Raw genomic sequence first — 13,161 nt, 5'->3', positions numbered from 1 at the left:
AATTTATTTATTTTTAATTAGTGAATTATCGTGAGGGTACAGTTACATATTTATACATTTTTGTGCTCATGTTTCCCTCATACAAAGTTTGAGAAACTATCCCTTCACCAGTGCCCATTCTCCACCACCAGTAAACCCAGCATCCCTCCTACCTTCCCAAATCCCATCTCCCCCCACCTCACCCCGCCACTGTGGCAGGGTATTTCCTTTTGTTCTCTCTCTCTAATTAGGTATTGTGGTTTGCAATAAAGGTGTTGAGTGGCCACTGTGTTCAGTCTCTAGTCTACATTCGGCCCGCATCACCCTTTCCCCACATAGCCTCCGACCGCATTATACTTGGTGATCCCTTCTCTGAGTTGCCCTCTCCCCAGAATGTGAGGCCAGCCTCCAAGCCATGGAGTCAACCTCCTGGTACTTATTTCCACTATTTTTGGGTGTTAGTCTCCTACTCTGTTATTCTATATTCCACAGATGAGTGCAATCTTTCTATGTCTGTCTCTCTCTTTCTGACTCATTTCACTTAGCATGATACTCTCCATGCCGATCCACTTATATGCAAAATTCATGACCTCCTTTTTTCTAACAGCTGCATAGTATTCCGTTGTATAGATGTACCGAAGTTTCTTCAACCAGTCATCTGTTCTAGAGCACTCGGGTTTTTTTTCCAGATTCTGGCTATTGTAAACAGTGCTGCAATGAACGTATAAGTGCAGATGTCATTTCGACTATACTTTTTTGCTTCTCTGGGGTATATTCCCAGCAGTGGTATTGATGGGTCAAATGGGAGCTCAATTTCTAATTTTTTGAGAAGCGTCCATATTGTTTTCCAAAAGGGCTGAACCAGTCGGCATTCCCACCAGCAGTGTAGAAGGGTCCTTTTCTCCCCACATCCTCTCCAACAGTGGTTGCTTTTGTTCTTTTGGATGTGTGCCATTCTCTGTTCTGTGAGGTGGTATCTCATGGTTGTTTTGATCTGCATCTCCCTGATGATTAGTGATATAGAGCACTTTTTCATGTGCTTTTGGCCATTCGTATCTCTTCCTTGGGAAAGTTTCTGTTCATTTCTTTGCCCCATTTTCTGATAGGGTTGGATGTTTTCTTCTTGTAGAGTTCAACCAGTGTTTTATATACCATTAATATCAACCCCTTATCTGATGGGTATTGTGTAAATATCCTTTCCCATTCTGTAGATAGTCTGTATTCTGGTCACTGTATCTTTTGCAGTGCAGAAGCTTTTTAGTTTAATGTAGTCCCATTTGTTGATCTCTGTTTCCATTTGGTTGGCCAGTTGCATGTCATCTTTGAAGATACCTTTATCTTCAATATCGTGGAGGGTTTTGCCGACCTTGTCTTCAATGTACCTTATGGTTTGTGGTCTGATGTTGAGGTCTTTAATCCATTTTGATCTGACTTTTGTGCATGGTGTCAGGTCGAGGTCTAAGTCCATTCTTTTGCATGTGGTTGTCCAGTTGTGCCAGCACCATTTGTTAAAGAGGCTTTCCTTGCTCCACTTCACATCTCTTGCTCCCTTATCAAAGACTAGATGATCATACATTTCGGGTTGTGTGTAGGGATATTCCACCCTGTTCCATTGGTCTGCGGCTCTGCCTTTGTTCCAGTACCATGCTGTTTTAATTGTTACTGCTTTGTAATAAAGTTTGAGGTTGGGGAGGGTGATGCCTCCCATCGTCTTTTTCCCAAGAATTGTTTTAGCTATCCATGGGCGTTTGATGTTCCATATGAATTTTAGGATTGCTTGATCCATTTCTTTGTAGAATGTCATGGGTATCCTTATAGGGATCGCGTTGAATCTGTATAATGCTTTGGGGATTATTGCCATTTTTACAATATTGATTCTCCCTATCCATGAGCAGGGTATCTGTTTCCATTTCCTCATGTCCTCTTTTATTTCATGGAGTAGCGTTTAATTGTTTTCTTTGTAGAGGTGTTTTACTTCCCTGGTTAAGCTGATTCCGAGGTACTTAGTTTTCTGGGTCACGGTTGTGAATGGGATTGCTTTTTTCATGTCCCTTTCCTCTGCCTCATTGTTTCATATAAGAAGGCCATGGATTTTTGGGTATTGATTTTGTAGCCTGCAACTTTACTGTATAAGTCTATTGTTTCTAAGAGTTTCTTAGTAGAGGCTTTAGGCTTCTATAGATGTAGTATCATATCGTGTGCAAATAGTGAGAGTTTGATTTCTTCCTTTCCTATCTGGATGCCCTTAATCTCTTTTTCTTGTCTAATAGCTATCGCAAGTACTTCCAGTACTATATTGAAGAGAAGTGGTGAGAGTGGGCATCCTTGTCTTGTGCCTGATCTTAGAGGAAAGGCCCTCAGTTTTTCCCCGTTGAGGGTAATGCTTGCCGTAGGCTTGTGATAGACGGCTTCGACTATCTTGAGGAAAGTTCCTCCAAACCCCATTTTTAAAAAAATTATTTTTAATTTTTTTAATTTTTAAAAAAATTTTATCACCCTGTGGAAAGTTACAGAGTTCTCAGGTTTATGTCTCAGTTATACCATATTCAAACACCATCCCTTCACCAGTGCCCATATTCCACCACCAAAATCCCCGGTATACCCCCCCCCCCACCCCAACTGTATAACTGATGAATTTCACTGTATTTTCTCTTCACCTTCATTACGTTCCATATTTCAACACAAAACTCACTATTGTTGTGGGAGTTATATCCCCAAACAAGATAACCCTAATAAGGAGGCATTTGATAATTAGTTTTCCATTAAAAGATTGTATGTTTTCAGGTTTGAGAAAAGGTCGCATGGCCGCATAAGCAGCCGCACGGCTCGGATGTGTCCCAGTCCCGAATCCGGGAGCCATGTTAGTTGCTGCTCAGTGTCGCCAGGGCTCCATCTGGAGAAGGTGTGCTGGCGGCACCTCCTCCTTCTGGCTCCCCGGTGTTGCTGGCCCTGATTCGGGTCCGGAGCATTGTCCGGGCCGTGTTGCTCACCAGAATGCCTGCCTCTTCTCTGTGGATTGTGGCAGCAAGATGGCGCCGAAGGTGGGTCGAGGGCGTGACTTCCGGCAGCCGGGACCACTTGGAGTTTTGGGCTGGCGCCGCCCCACTCCAGTGCCCCCCCCCCCCGCGGCTCAGATGTGTCCCAGTCCCGAATCCTGGAGCCGTGTTAGTTGCTGCTCAGTGTCGCCAGGGTTTCATCTGGAGAAGGTGTGCTGGCGGCACCTCCTCCTTCCGGCCCCCCGGTCCAAACACCATTTTGGTGAGGGTTTTCATCATAAAGGATGTTGGATCTTGTCAAATGCTTTCTCTGCATCTATTGATATGATCATATGGTTTTTATCTTTACTTTTGTTGATATGGTGGATTATGTTGATTGATTTCCGAATGTTAAACCATCCTTGCATCCCCGGGATGAATCCCACTTGGTCATCTTTTTGATGAGTTGTTGGATCCTATTTGCTAAGATTTTGTTGAGGATCTTCGCATCGGTGTTCATCAGGGATACTGGTCTATAATTTTCTTTGTTAGTGGTGTCTTTGTTTCCTTTTGGTATTAGGGAGATGTATGCTTCATAGAAACTGTTTGGGAGAGTTCCTATTTTTTCAATTTCCTGGAAAAGCTTGAGGAGAACTGGCAACAGGTCTTCTTTAAATGTTTGGAAGAATTCACCAGTGAAACTGTCTGGGCCTGGGCTTTTGTTTTTGGGGAGGTTTTTTTTTTTATTAGTTTATTTTTAATTAGTGAGTCAACGTGAGGGTACAGTTACAGATTTATACTTTTTTGTGCTCATGTTTCCCCCATACAAAGTTCGATAACCCATCCCTTCACCAGTGCCCATTCTCCACCACCAGAAAAACCAACATCCCTCCCACCCTCCCCAGTCCCGTCTCCCCCCACCCCACACTCCCACTATGGCAGGGTCTTCCCTTTTGTTCTCTCTCTCTCTGATTAGGTGTTGTGGTTTGCAATAAAGGTGTTGAGTGGCCATTGTGTTCAGTCTCTAGTCTATATTCGGCCCGCATCACCCTTCCCCCACATGACCTCCGACCACATTTTACTTGGTGGTCCCTTCCCTGAATTACCCAGAATGAGAGACCAGCCTCCAAGCCATGGAGACAACCTCCTGGTACTTATTTCCACTATTCTTGGGCGTTAGTTTTATAGTCTATTATTCTATATTCCACAGATGAGTGCAATCTTTCTATGTCTGTCTCTCTCTTTCTGACTCATTTCACTTAGCATGATACTTTCCATGCTGATCCACTTATATGCAAACGTCATGACCTCATTTTTTCTAACAGCTGCATAGTATTCCATTGTATAGATGTACCAGATTTTCTTCAACCAGTCATCTGTACTAGGGCACTCGGGTTTTTTCCAGATTCTGGCTATTGGCTACAGTGCTGCAATGAACATATAAGTGCAGATGGCCTTTCGACTATACTTTTTGGCTTTTCTGGGATATATTCCCAGCAGTGGTATTGCTGGGTCAAATGGGAGCTCAACCTCTAGTTTTTTGAGAATCGTCCATATTGTTTTCCAAAAGGGTTGAACTAGCCGGCATTCCCACCAGCAGTGTAGAAGGGTCCCTTTCTTTTTGGGGAGATTTTTATCACAGTTTCAATTTCCTTATCATTGATGGGTCTATTCAGGTATAGACCTTCAAAGTAGTCTCTAATGATCTTTTGAATCTCACTGGTTTCTGTTATGATGTCCCCCTTTTCATTTCTGATTCGATTTATTAGGGTTCTCTCTCTTTCTTTGTGAGTCTTGCTAGCGTTTTATCAATCTTATTTATTTTCTTGAAGAACCAGCTCTTTGTTTCATTTATCTTTCGGATTGTTTTTTTGGTTTCAATGTCATTAATTTCTGCTCTAATTTTTATTATTTCTTTCCTTCGGTCTAGTTTGGGTTCCTTTTTCTGGTCCTTTTCTAAGGTCTTGAGCCGTGAAGTCAAGCTATCTATGTGGGCCCTTTCTTCCTTCCTGAGGAATGCTTGGAGAGCTATAAAATTTCCCCTTAACACAGCTTTAGCTGCGTCCCATAGGTTTTGGTAGCTTGTGTCTTTATTCTTTATTCTCATTTGTTTCTAAGTATCTTTTGATTTCTTCCTTGATTTCCTTCCTGATCCACTCATTGTTCAACATTGAGTTAATTTCTAGGTGTTTGATTGGTTCTCCGTGTCGGTGAGTGGTTAGCTTCTATCTTCAGCGTATCGTGGTCTGAAAAGATGGTTGGTACAATTTCTATTTTTCCGATTCTATTGAGGTATGTTCTGGGGCCCAGTACATGGTCTATTTTGGAAAATGTTTTGTGTGTACTGGAAAAGAACGTGTATTCTTTCTTTTTGGTAGACTGTTGCAGTGCTTCATTCATCTCCTCTCTTAATTTATTGGATGTCTGTTCCATGGTTGCTTGGAGTACGTTGACTCTCCTCCAGATTTCAACTCTGAATTCTTTATCTGAGAGGTCTTAGATGTGATCAGCCCCTGTTGATGTTTCTGGAATCTTTTCTTCTCCCTCTCTTCGTGGAGGGGATTTTCTCTGCTTCTTCATATTGTAGAGTTGGAACTTTGTAGTTATTTATTCCTATTCCCTCTTGTTGTGGGAAGGAGGGGCTCTGGTTGTGCTAAGCTTGCCTTATTCAGTGATAGCTTTTATAAAGTTAAACTAAGCTAATGGGTATTTTGCATAAGTGGTTGAGATGGCTAAAGTGATTTTCAAAGAAATAGACAATACCTATTGTGCTAAGGTAAAAAATAATAACTGCGGCTGCTCCGACGGGAGGCCACGCCCACTGAGATACAGGCCACGCCCCCAGTATCTTCCTGGCGGGGTCGTGGGATGTGGGCCGGCTGCAGGACATCTGGGACCCCTGGCGGCTGTGGGAATCGGGGGACCGAGGAGGTGTGGCCGGGGGTTGGTCTCAGTACCTGATGAGAGGGCCGATATTAGAGAGCCAGAGGGGAAGACGGGGGTGGGGGGGTGGGGAGGGGGGGAGCGGGATGCGGGGCGGGACGGCTGCAGGACGTCCACAAATTGACTTTTATTGATCTAAGTTTTGATAATTGCCTTTGTGTTGTAACAATATGAAATAAGCTTGTGCCTGCTAAGAGGGTAGGCTGGGGGCAATGGTAGCATATTACACTGGCCATGGGATTGGTGCTGAAACATTTAATGCGTAAAACAATTGGATTATGAACAACCTGGTTGATCACTGTGCTGAAATTAAAATTTTTAAATTTTTTTTAAAAATTAAATTTTAATTTTTTTTTAAAAAAGAAGAAAATGTTAGAGGATTTTGTGTGACACATTTATGCGTGTCTGGGGAAGCTGGATCTGATGAAATGGAGAACTGGATACTGTAGCCTGATCTATGCAGATGGTCCCTTAGAGTTTTCCAGCTCCACCATGCTTGGTGGCTTGTTGGTATCACATCTGCTCCCAGCCCTCTCTGGGGAAGTTGTTGTCAGAGATATCCTGGCAGTGAGTCAAGTTTCTTTGGCACAGATATCTTGGCATTTTCCCCAGCACCAGTGTGGACTCGAAGAGATGACTGCCTGGTGACCATTATTTGCGACCTTTTTTGTACACTGAACTAAGTATCTGCACTCTAGGTGGACAGGGCATCAGCCTTTCCCTACTTCAGGTAGGAACAAAAGTTGCATTGTCCCTGCACCCCATTCTTCAGTTATAAACCAACAGCTTCTGGACTGCTGGAAACTCTAGTGAGGCTAGTTACCCATGGCTAGTACAATTCACAGTCACAATTCCTCAGACTGTAGTGTCTAAAAATGGAGGTTAAGTTCTCAGGCATTTATTGAGTATGTAGCATGGGTGACATAATGGCTTGTATTTTTAATGTTGAGATAGAAAAAAGGTCTATTTTCTATTTAGTTTCTAGTTTCCTGGAACTATGTAGAACTTGATTTTTTCATAAAAGCTGACAAATTGTGGATAAAATGTTCCTTGGGTTTTGAAGGAGTGTTTTATTTATCCTAATGATAATGGTGTAGTTCTAAACTCTAGGGAAGGTTGGGTCAAGACTGACCTCAGGCTCTTCAGGGTCTAGTTGCTGCTTGAGACCTGGTGGTTGAGATGACATTGCCAAGGACGCACATACAGGTGATACTGTGCACTGTCATACCCAGCCCCACCACTGCATGTACGAACCTGAGCAAAATGCCTGTGCTGCAGTCTCTAGTGTATAGGATGGAAACACTGTGGATGTCACCGTGAGTCATAATATTGATCAGCATTCAGGAAGGAGAATGATGCTGAAAGTGCTCAGTGGCTATTATCAGGTCTATATTTACCCAATTAACAGTAATTAAGTTCCTGTTGTAAGCCAGCTACAGAGAGCACAAAGCCAAGTGCGACTTTGTGTGTGCAGGCCGGGGAGGGAAGCAGACATATCAATAATCACAGTGGTACAAAATGCCGAAAGCAATAATGGAAACATTATAAAATGTTTCCATAAAACAAAAGCATTCAATCACTGTGGAGCAGAGGCTTCACAGAGGAAATACCACTGAGCCTTGCTTTCAAGGAGATGAGGTCAAGGAGAGGGGAGGGGGGATAAGTAACTGTATTCCAGATGTACAGAAACAGAGAGAAGGCCCAGGGGCATAAACACATTTCATACTGGGAAGTCAAGGTTGTAAATGGCTAAAGCAGGGAATCTGCAGCCATTAGGCAAAAAAGTCTTCTAATTCCATGAGACCTAACTTATCAAAGATTAAGCGTTTAGAGTTTTCTAAAATAGGAATAGGAAACACTGGTACTGTTTTCATCTTTTTCCATTCTGCTGTTGAGCCTTCTATTGCATTTTGGTCCAGCTACTAGATTCCTCAGCTGACATTGGTTTGGACTTTTCTCATTTCTCTCCTATGTTGTTTCATGCTCCATGGCTCTTCTCCATAGATTTCACCATTTCTTGTGGCTGTCCTTCAAAGTTCTCAGGCAGCAGGCATATCTGTGCTTGATAACGGGTTTCAGGGTGTCATGATCTCCCAGTGTGGATGGGTCAGCCATATCCCCTTTATGTCTGGTGCTCTATGAGACCTGAGTACTGGCTGGAATTTGTGTTGAAACTAGCCTGGGGGATTTGAGGTAGCTAATACTGGGGCCACCTGAGTACTGCATTGAAGGCTGGGGCTGAAACTTAAGGTGCACCAGGCTGCCATGGTCCTTGGGGAACTCGCCTGACAGCCTGACAGCAAGTGCACTCCAGGGATGGTGAGGAGACCCTTAGTCCCTTTAGGGAGGGTTTTTTTTTTTTTTTTTGTCTATATGGGGTGTTATTTTCTTGCACAGTTGGCTGACAGGCTCTGGGTCTGTTGCCCACCTCCCCTTGGGGATTTGCTCCCAGAGATCTATCTTCCTTCCTGTCTTCCTTCCTGTCTCCCTCCCTCCCTCCCTCCCTTCCTTCTGTCTTGAATGCACTATAGTGTTGAATATAGGCCTCCTGTCACATTGACAATTTGTCTCATGATAGGAATTTTTTGGGGTTTCTTTTTTTCTTTTTGGGTCACACCTGGCGATGCACAGGGGTTACTCCTGGCTCTGCACTCAGGAATTACCTCCTGGCGGTGCTCAAGTAACCATATGGGCTACTGGGAATCGAACCCGGGTCAGCTGCATGCAAGGCAAACACCTTACCCGCTGTGCTATTTCTCCAGCCCCCATGATAGGAATTTTTGAAATACAGATGGGAACAATCGGATTCTTAAATTGATAAATATATGTAATAATGAAAAAATGTTGGGTGCCTAACCTGTTTTTTTTTAGACATTCCCTTATTGCATCCAATAATCTAACCCACTAAGATCTATTTTTCATCATTCTATCACCCCCGCTTTCTTTAAAATTTAACAAGACAGTCAAGGGTTAAGGCATATACCCGGCATGCGGCCAATTTGGGTTCAATCTCTGGCACTATATACAGTCCCCTGAGCATTGCTGGGCGCAGCCCTGGAGGCATCGAGCATGGTTAGGGTAGCCCGGGTGCTCCCCAGGCACTGTAAGGATGAGCAGAACATCCTCCATCCTTGGGCTGCACAATTTAACCACTGGCTCAGTTGACCAAGATTTGCCAGTAACTCCCCCTTCCTGCAACCAAAAATTATTTAGATACCAAACCGGAAAGTTTTGTATATCTATAGACAGTATAAAAGTCCAGCCAATAAACGATTCACTTTATAGTCCAAAACTTTATTTTTATTTAGCTGATATGCTTAAGAAAGTGTTTTGCAGCTGAAAATAAATAGCATCATAAAATTATTTCCACCTGAGAGAAGAAACACAGCTGTGTCGAAAGAGACACAGATAACCTGTGCATTATCATATCAAAAAGTGCAGAGTTTATCACTGTGCTATCTTGTTTCTGGGCCTAGCAGTAGATAAATAGTAGATAAAAACTTTGTAATGATGTCAGTCTCAGTAAAATACAAACCACAGTCCATTCTTCAGTCTCATTAAACCCAGGGCCTCCCCCAAGCAAAGGATGTGCTCTAACCACTAAGAAACTTCCCCTGTGATCTTTTGAACAGACCAGCACACACTGTCAAAGATGTGGATGGTGGGGCAACTGCAGCATTAAAGAACAGTTAACTTAGGTGGTCCCTAAGTTACCCTCCCTTACAACACTATGGATCATAGTTTTGTGCATACACTGTTCCAACATTAGAGTGCCCCTTCCCTCCACCAATGTCCCAAAGTCCCCCTCCAAACCACTCACAGGTAAGCTCAGTTCTGCGGCCCAACACTACAGTTCTTTGGCCATTCATGGCTCCCTCCCTGTTTATACCCCGCATATGAAAGATCATTTTCTATCTGTCCCTCTGACTCACCTCAGATATTTTCAATGTCTCCTATGAACCTGATCACAATTAAGAGTCTCCTAAATCTTAAAAATCTGAATGTGTTGATGGAGAATGGGCAGTGGTGGAGGGATGAGTATGACCGAAACGCAAGCATGAAAGTTTGTAAATCTGTAACTGTACCCCACGGTGATTCACTAATAAAAAATTTAAAAAAAAAATCTGAATGTTCTTAAAGAGCTTAAAAACAATTTATCTGAGATCATGCCTGCCCAAACTTAACACAACATAAATAAAAATTTTGCCCCTCTCAGAATCTTGAGATTGATATTCATTCACTCAAACCACCTCCCTCTTCCCCATCAGGGAACGGAGAAGGGATGTTTCTCATCTTCCTATTCTCTATTTTAGGCGACTAAGGGCAGTATGATGTATGTATCCTGGCATGAAAAAATACAGCTAAAATGTGTCCTGGAATGGAAAAACACGACTTGAAAGATACCAACTCTGCTGTTTGCCCTCACTCTTCCTGTCCTATCTGGGAGGAAGTTTAAGATTATCTTGCTAAATCTCCAGCAGCTGAGAATCCCACCCACAATGGTCAAACGGCAGCAGCTCAAATACTCCATGCCCAGCAAGGACTCCTTCCACTGCACAGCCAGAATATCCTCCTTGTACTTAGAACTGTTCCTCTGCCCTTCAAATGCTGCACCAGTTTTCAGTCCCATCGTGATGGTTCCTTGTTACCCAGCTCTTAGACAACAGTCCCATCACATCAACTCCAGATTAGCAGTGACCCAAGAGAAATATGACAGAATCTTCAGATGGCTGCTCTCAGAAGTTCAAACACCAATGATCATGACCATCAAGGGGCTTTTGAAAACTGCATATACATGTATACATATATGTAAAACATATATATCATATAGTTTGGAGTTTGGGGGCCATATCCAGACATGCTCAGGGGTCACTCCTGGCAGTGCCCAAACGAGGTACACAGTATAAGTAGGGCATGTGTAAAACAAGCACCTAACCCCTATGCTATTTCTCCACCCCTCAAATGACTTATTTCCCAAGATAAAAAAAAAATATCTCAGGAATCTAAACCCAGCGGTGTTACTAACTGCAGACTTAGGAATGACTTGTCTAATCAGTACAGCAGGACTGTTTTTCCTGACTTTCGATTCTTTGAAAAGAATTAAGAGGGATGAAGTTTTCTTAATTATGAGGTACAAGCTTTCTTAATTAAAACTCATCAGAGTTTAATTCTAGGGTTAATCATTGATAGGTGAGAAAATTTAATACAGGAAACAGCTATTATAAAGTAATAAATGGTGTTTAAGAGAAAGTTTGCTTTCTCAGCAGGGGTCTATAGTGGCTCCTTCAGTGAGAATTCCTGGTGTGTGGGGGGGTAGTTTAGAGCCTCTCTTTAGGGAAACTAGAAGAAATATTCTGAAACTACGAACAATTTTATAGTTAATAGGCTTCTGAAGTTTACAAACAATTCTGAATAGTCTTCAATTCTGTAATATTTGGCATTCCCCGCTGCTTTGTGATTTAACCTCCAGACTCCTCTCAGTCTCACACTGTGACTGTGTCTCAGTGGGGGGGTGCCAATGAAACCTTTCAACCATGAACTTCTCCATGTCTGCAAAATTTTCTCCATGTTCGAATCTACAACTGATAGTCTGAGAAACCTGTTTCTTTTGATTGACACATTGTGGTTAATAGTCAAGACTATGCCTACAACTTTCTTCATCATCATCTAAAGTGTGCAAAGACATTTGTAAAATATTCATGACTTTTAAACTCTCCCAAATATGCTGAAATAGAACCCTTCCTAACACATTCATGAGAAGCCTGCATCACTACTGTAGCACTGTTGTCCCGTTGTTCATCCGATTTGCTCGAGCAGGCACCAGTAACATCTCCATTGTGAGACTTGTACTGTTTTTGGCATATTGAATATGCCACGGGTAGCTTGCCAGGCTCTGCCATACGGATGGAATACTCTGGGTAGCTTGCCGGGCTCTCCGAGAGGGGCGGAGGAATCGAACACGGGTCGGCTGCGTGAAAGGTGAACGCCCTACCACTGTGCTATCGCTCCAGCCCATATTTACATCAAGGAAGACTTATTGAATAAAGGAACAGAGCACAGAATCAACATTTGTGCATGGCCAATAACTTTTGATGTGGTGGCCCACACTCCAACAAGTGGTGCTGGAGAAACTGGATATTCACATGCGAAAGAATGAAGATGGAATCTTGCCTACTCTTTATACAAAAATTAACTCAAAGTGAGTCAAAGACTTACATGTAAAAGTTAAAACTACAAAGTGTAGAGAAAAGAAAAAAGCTTTAAGACACTGGATGTGGTGACGTCTTGGATATAACAAAATAAAATGTAATTTGGATGGCATCAAATTTTTACAATTTTGTGTACCAAAGGATACTATCTAAAAAGGAAGCTCAAGAATGAGAGAAAAATATTCACAAACCATGTAGCTGAACAAATATTTAAATGTAGGCCTGATTAAAAAAAAACCCATACAACTCAACAACAATTAGTTTTTTTAAACGCGCAAAGAAAGATACACAGGCTGGGGATATGGCTCAAAGTGGCAGGTCTGACTCCTTCAGTACACGGTCTTAGTCCTCAAGAACCAGGGTGGGAGAGTAACCCCAGGGCAGCAATGGATCCTGTGCCCCCTACTCCAAAGATTAAACAAATGACCAATAAGCATGTAAAAATGTGTGCAATACTAGTAAGTCATCAGAGAAATGTAAATCAAAACCACAATGAGTTCCTACCTCATACCAGCTAGGGTGGCCACAATTTTTTAAAAAGCAACAAAACAGAAAATAAGTATTCTCAATCCAGAGAAACTAAAATTCCTGGAACTGTAGGAATGTAAAATTGTGTGGCTGAATTTTCAACACACTGGAAATTTTTCAAAAACAGCTAAACAGACATTCTGAATATATCTTTGAAAAATAAGACCGGGCACAAATGGTTGTGTACACATATTCTTTACATTATTAGTCTAATGTGGAAAAAACCCAGATGACTATCAAGAGATGAATAAAATTGGTGGCATAACCATTCAATGGAATATCAGTCTTGAAAATAAAGAGAAATTTTGACACATACTTTTATCTTTGAAAACAGTACACTAAGTGAAAGAAACAGGGCGGAAGAGAGAAATACTATTCAATTCCTCTTGTGTATCCAGTAAGTAACTAAAGCAGGAAATTTATGAAGACAGGAAGTAGAAAATAATCTATGAATCTATGAAACAAACTTCAAGTACAGGTTAAATAACCATGTTACAGATTTTAAGGTACAACTGTTATAGGGGGGC

The sequence above is a fragment of the Sorex araneus genome, chromosome 1 (assembly GCF_027595985.1).
Source record: "Sorex araneus isolate mSorAra2 chromosome 1, mSorAra2.pri, whole genome shotgun sequence".
NCBI classification, from domain to species: Eukaryota; Metazoa; Chordata; class Mammalia; order Eulipotyphla; family Soricidae; genus Sorex; species Sorex araneus.
This window is presented reverse-complemented; position numbering follows the sequence as displayed.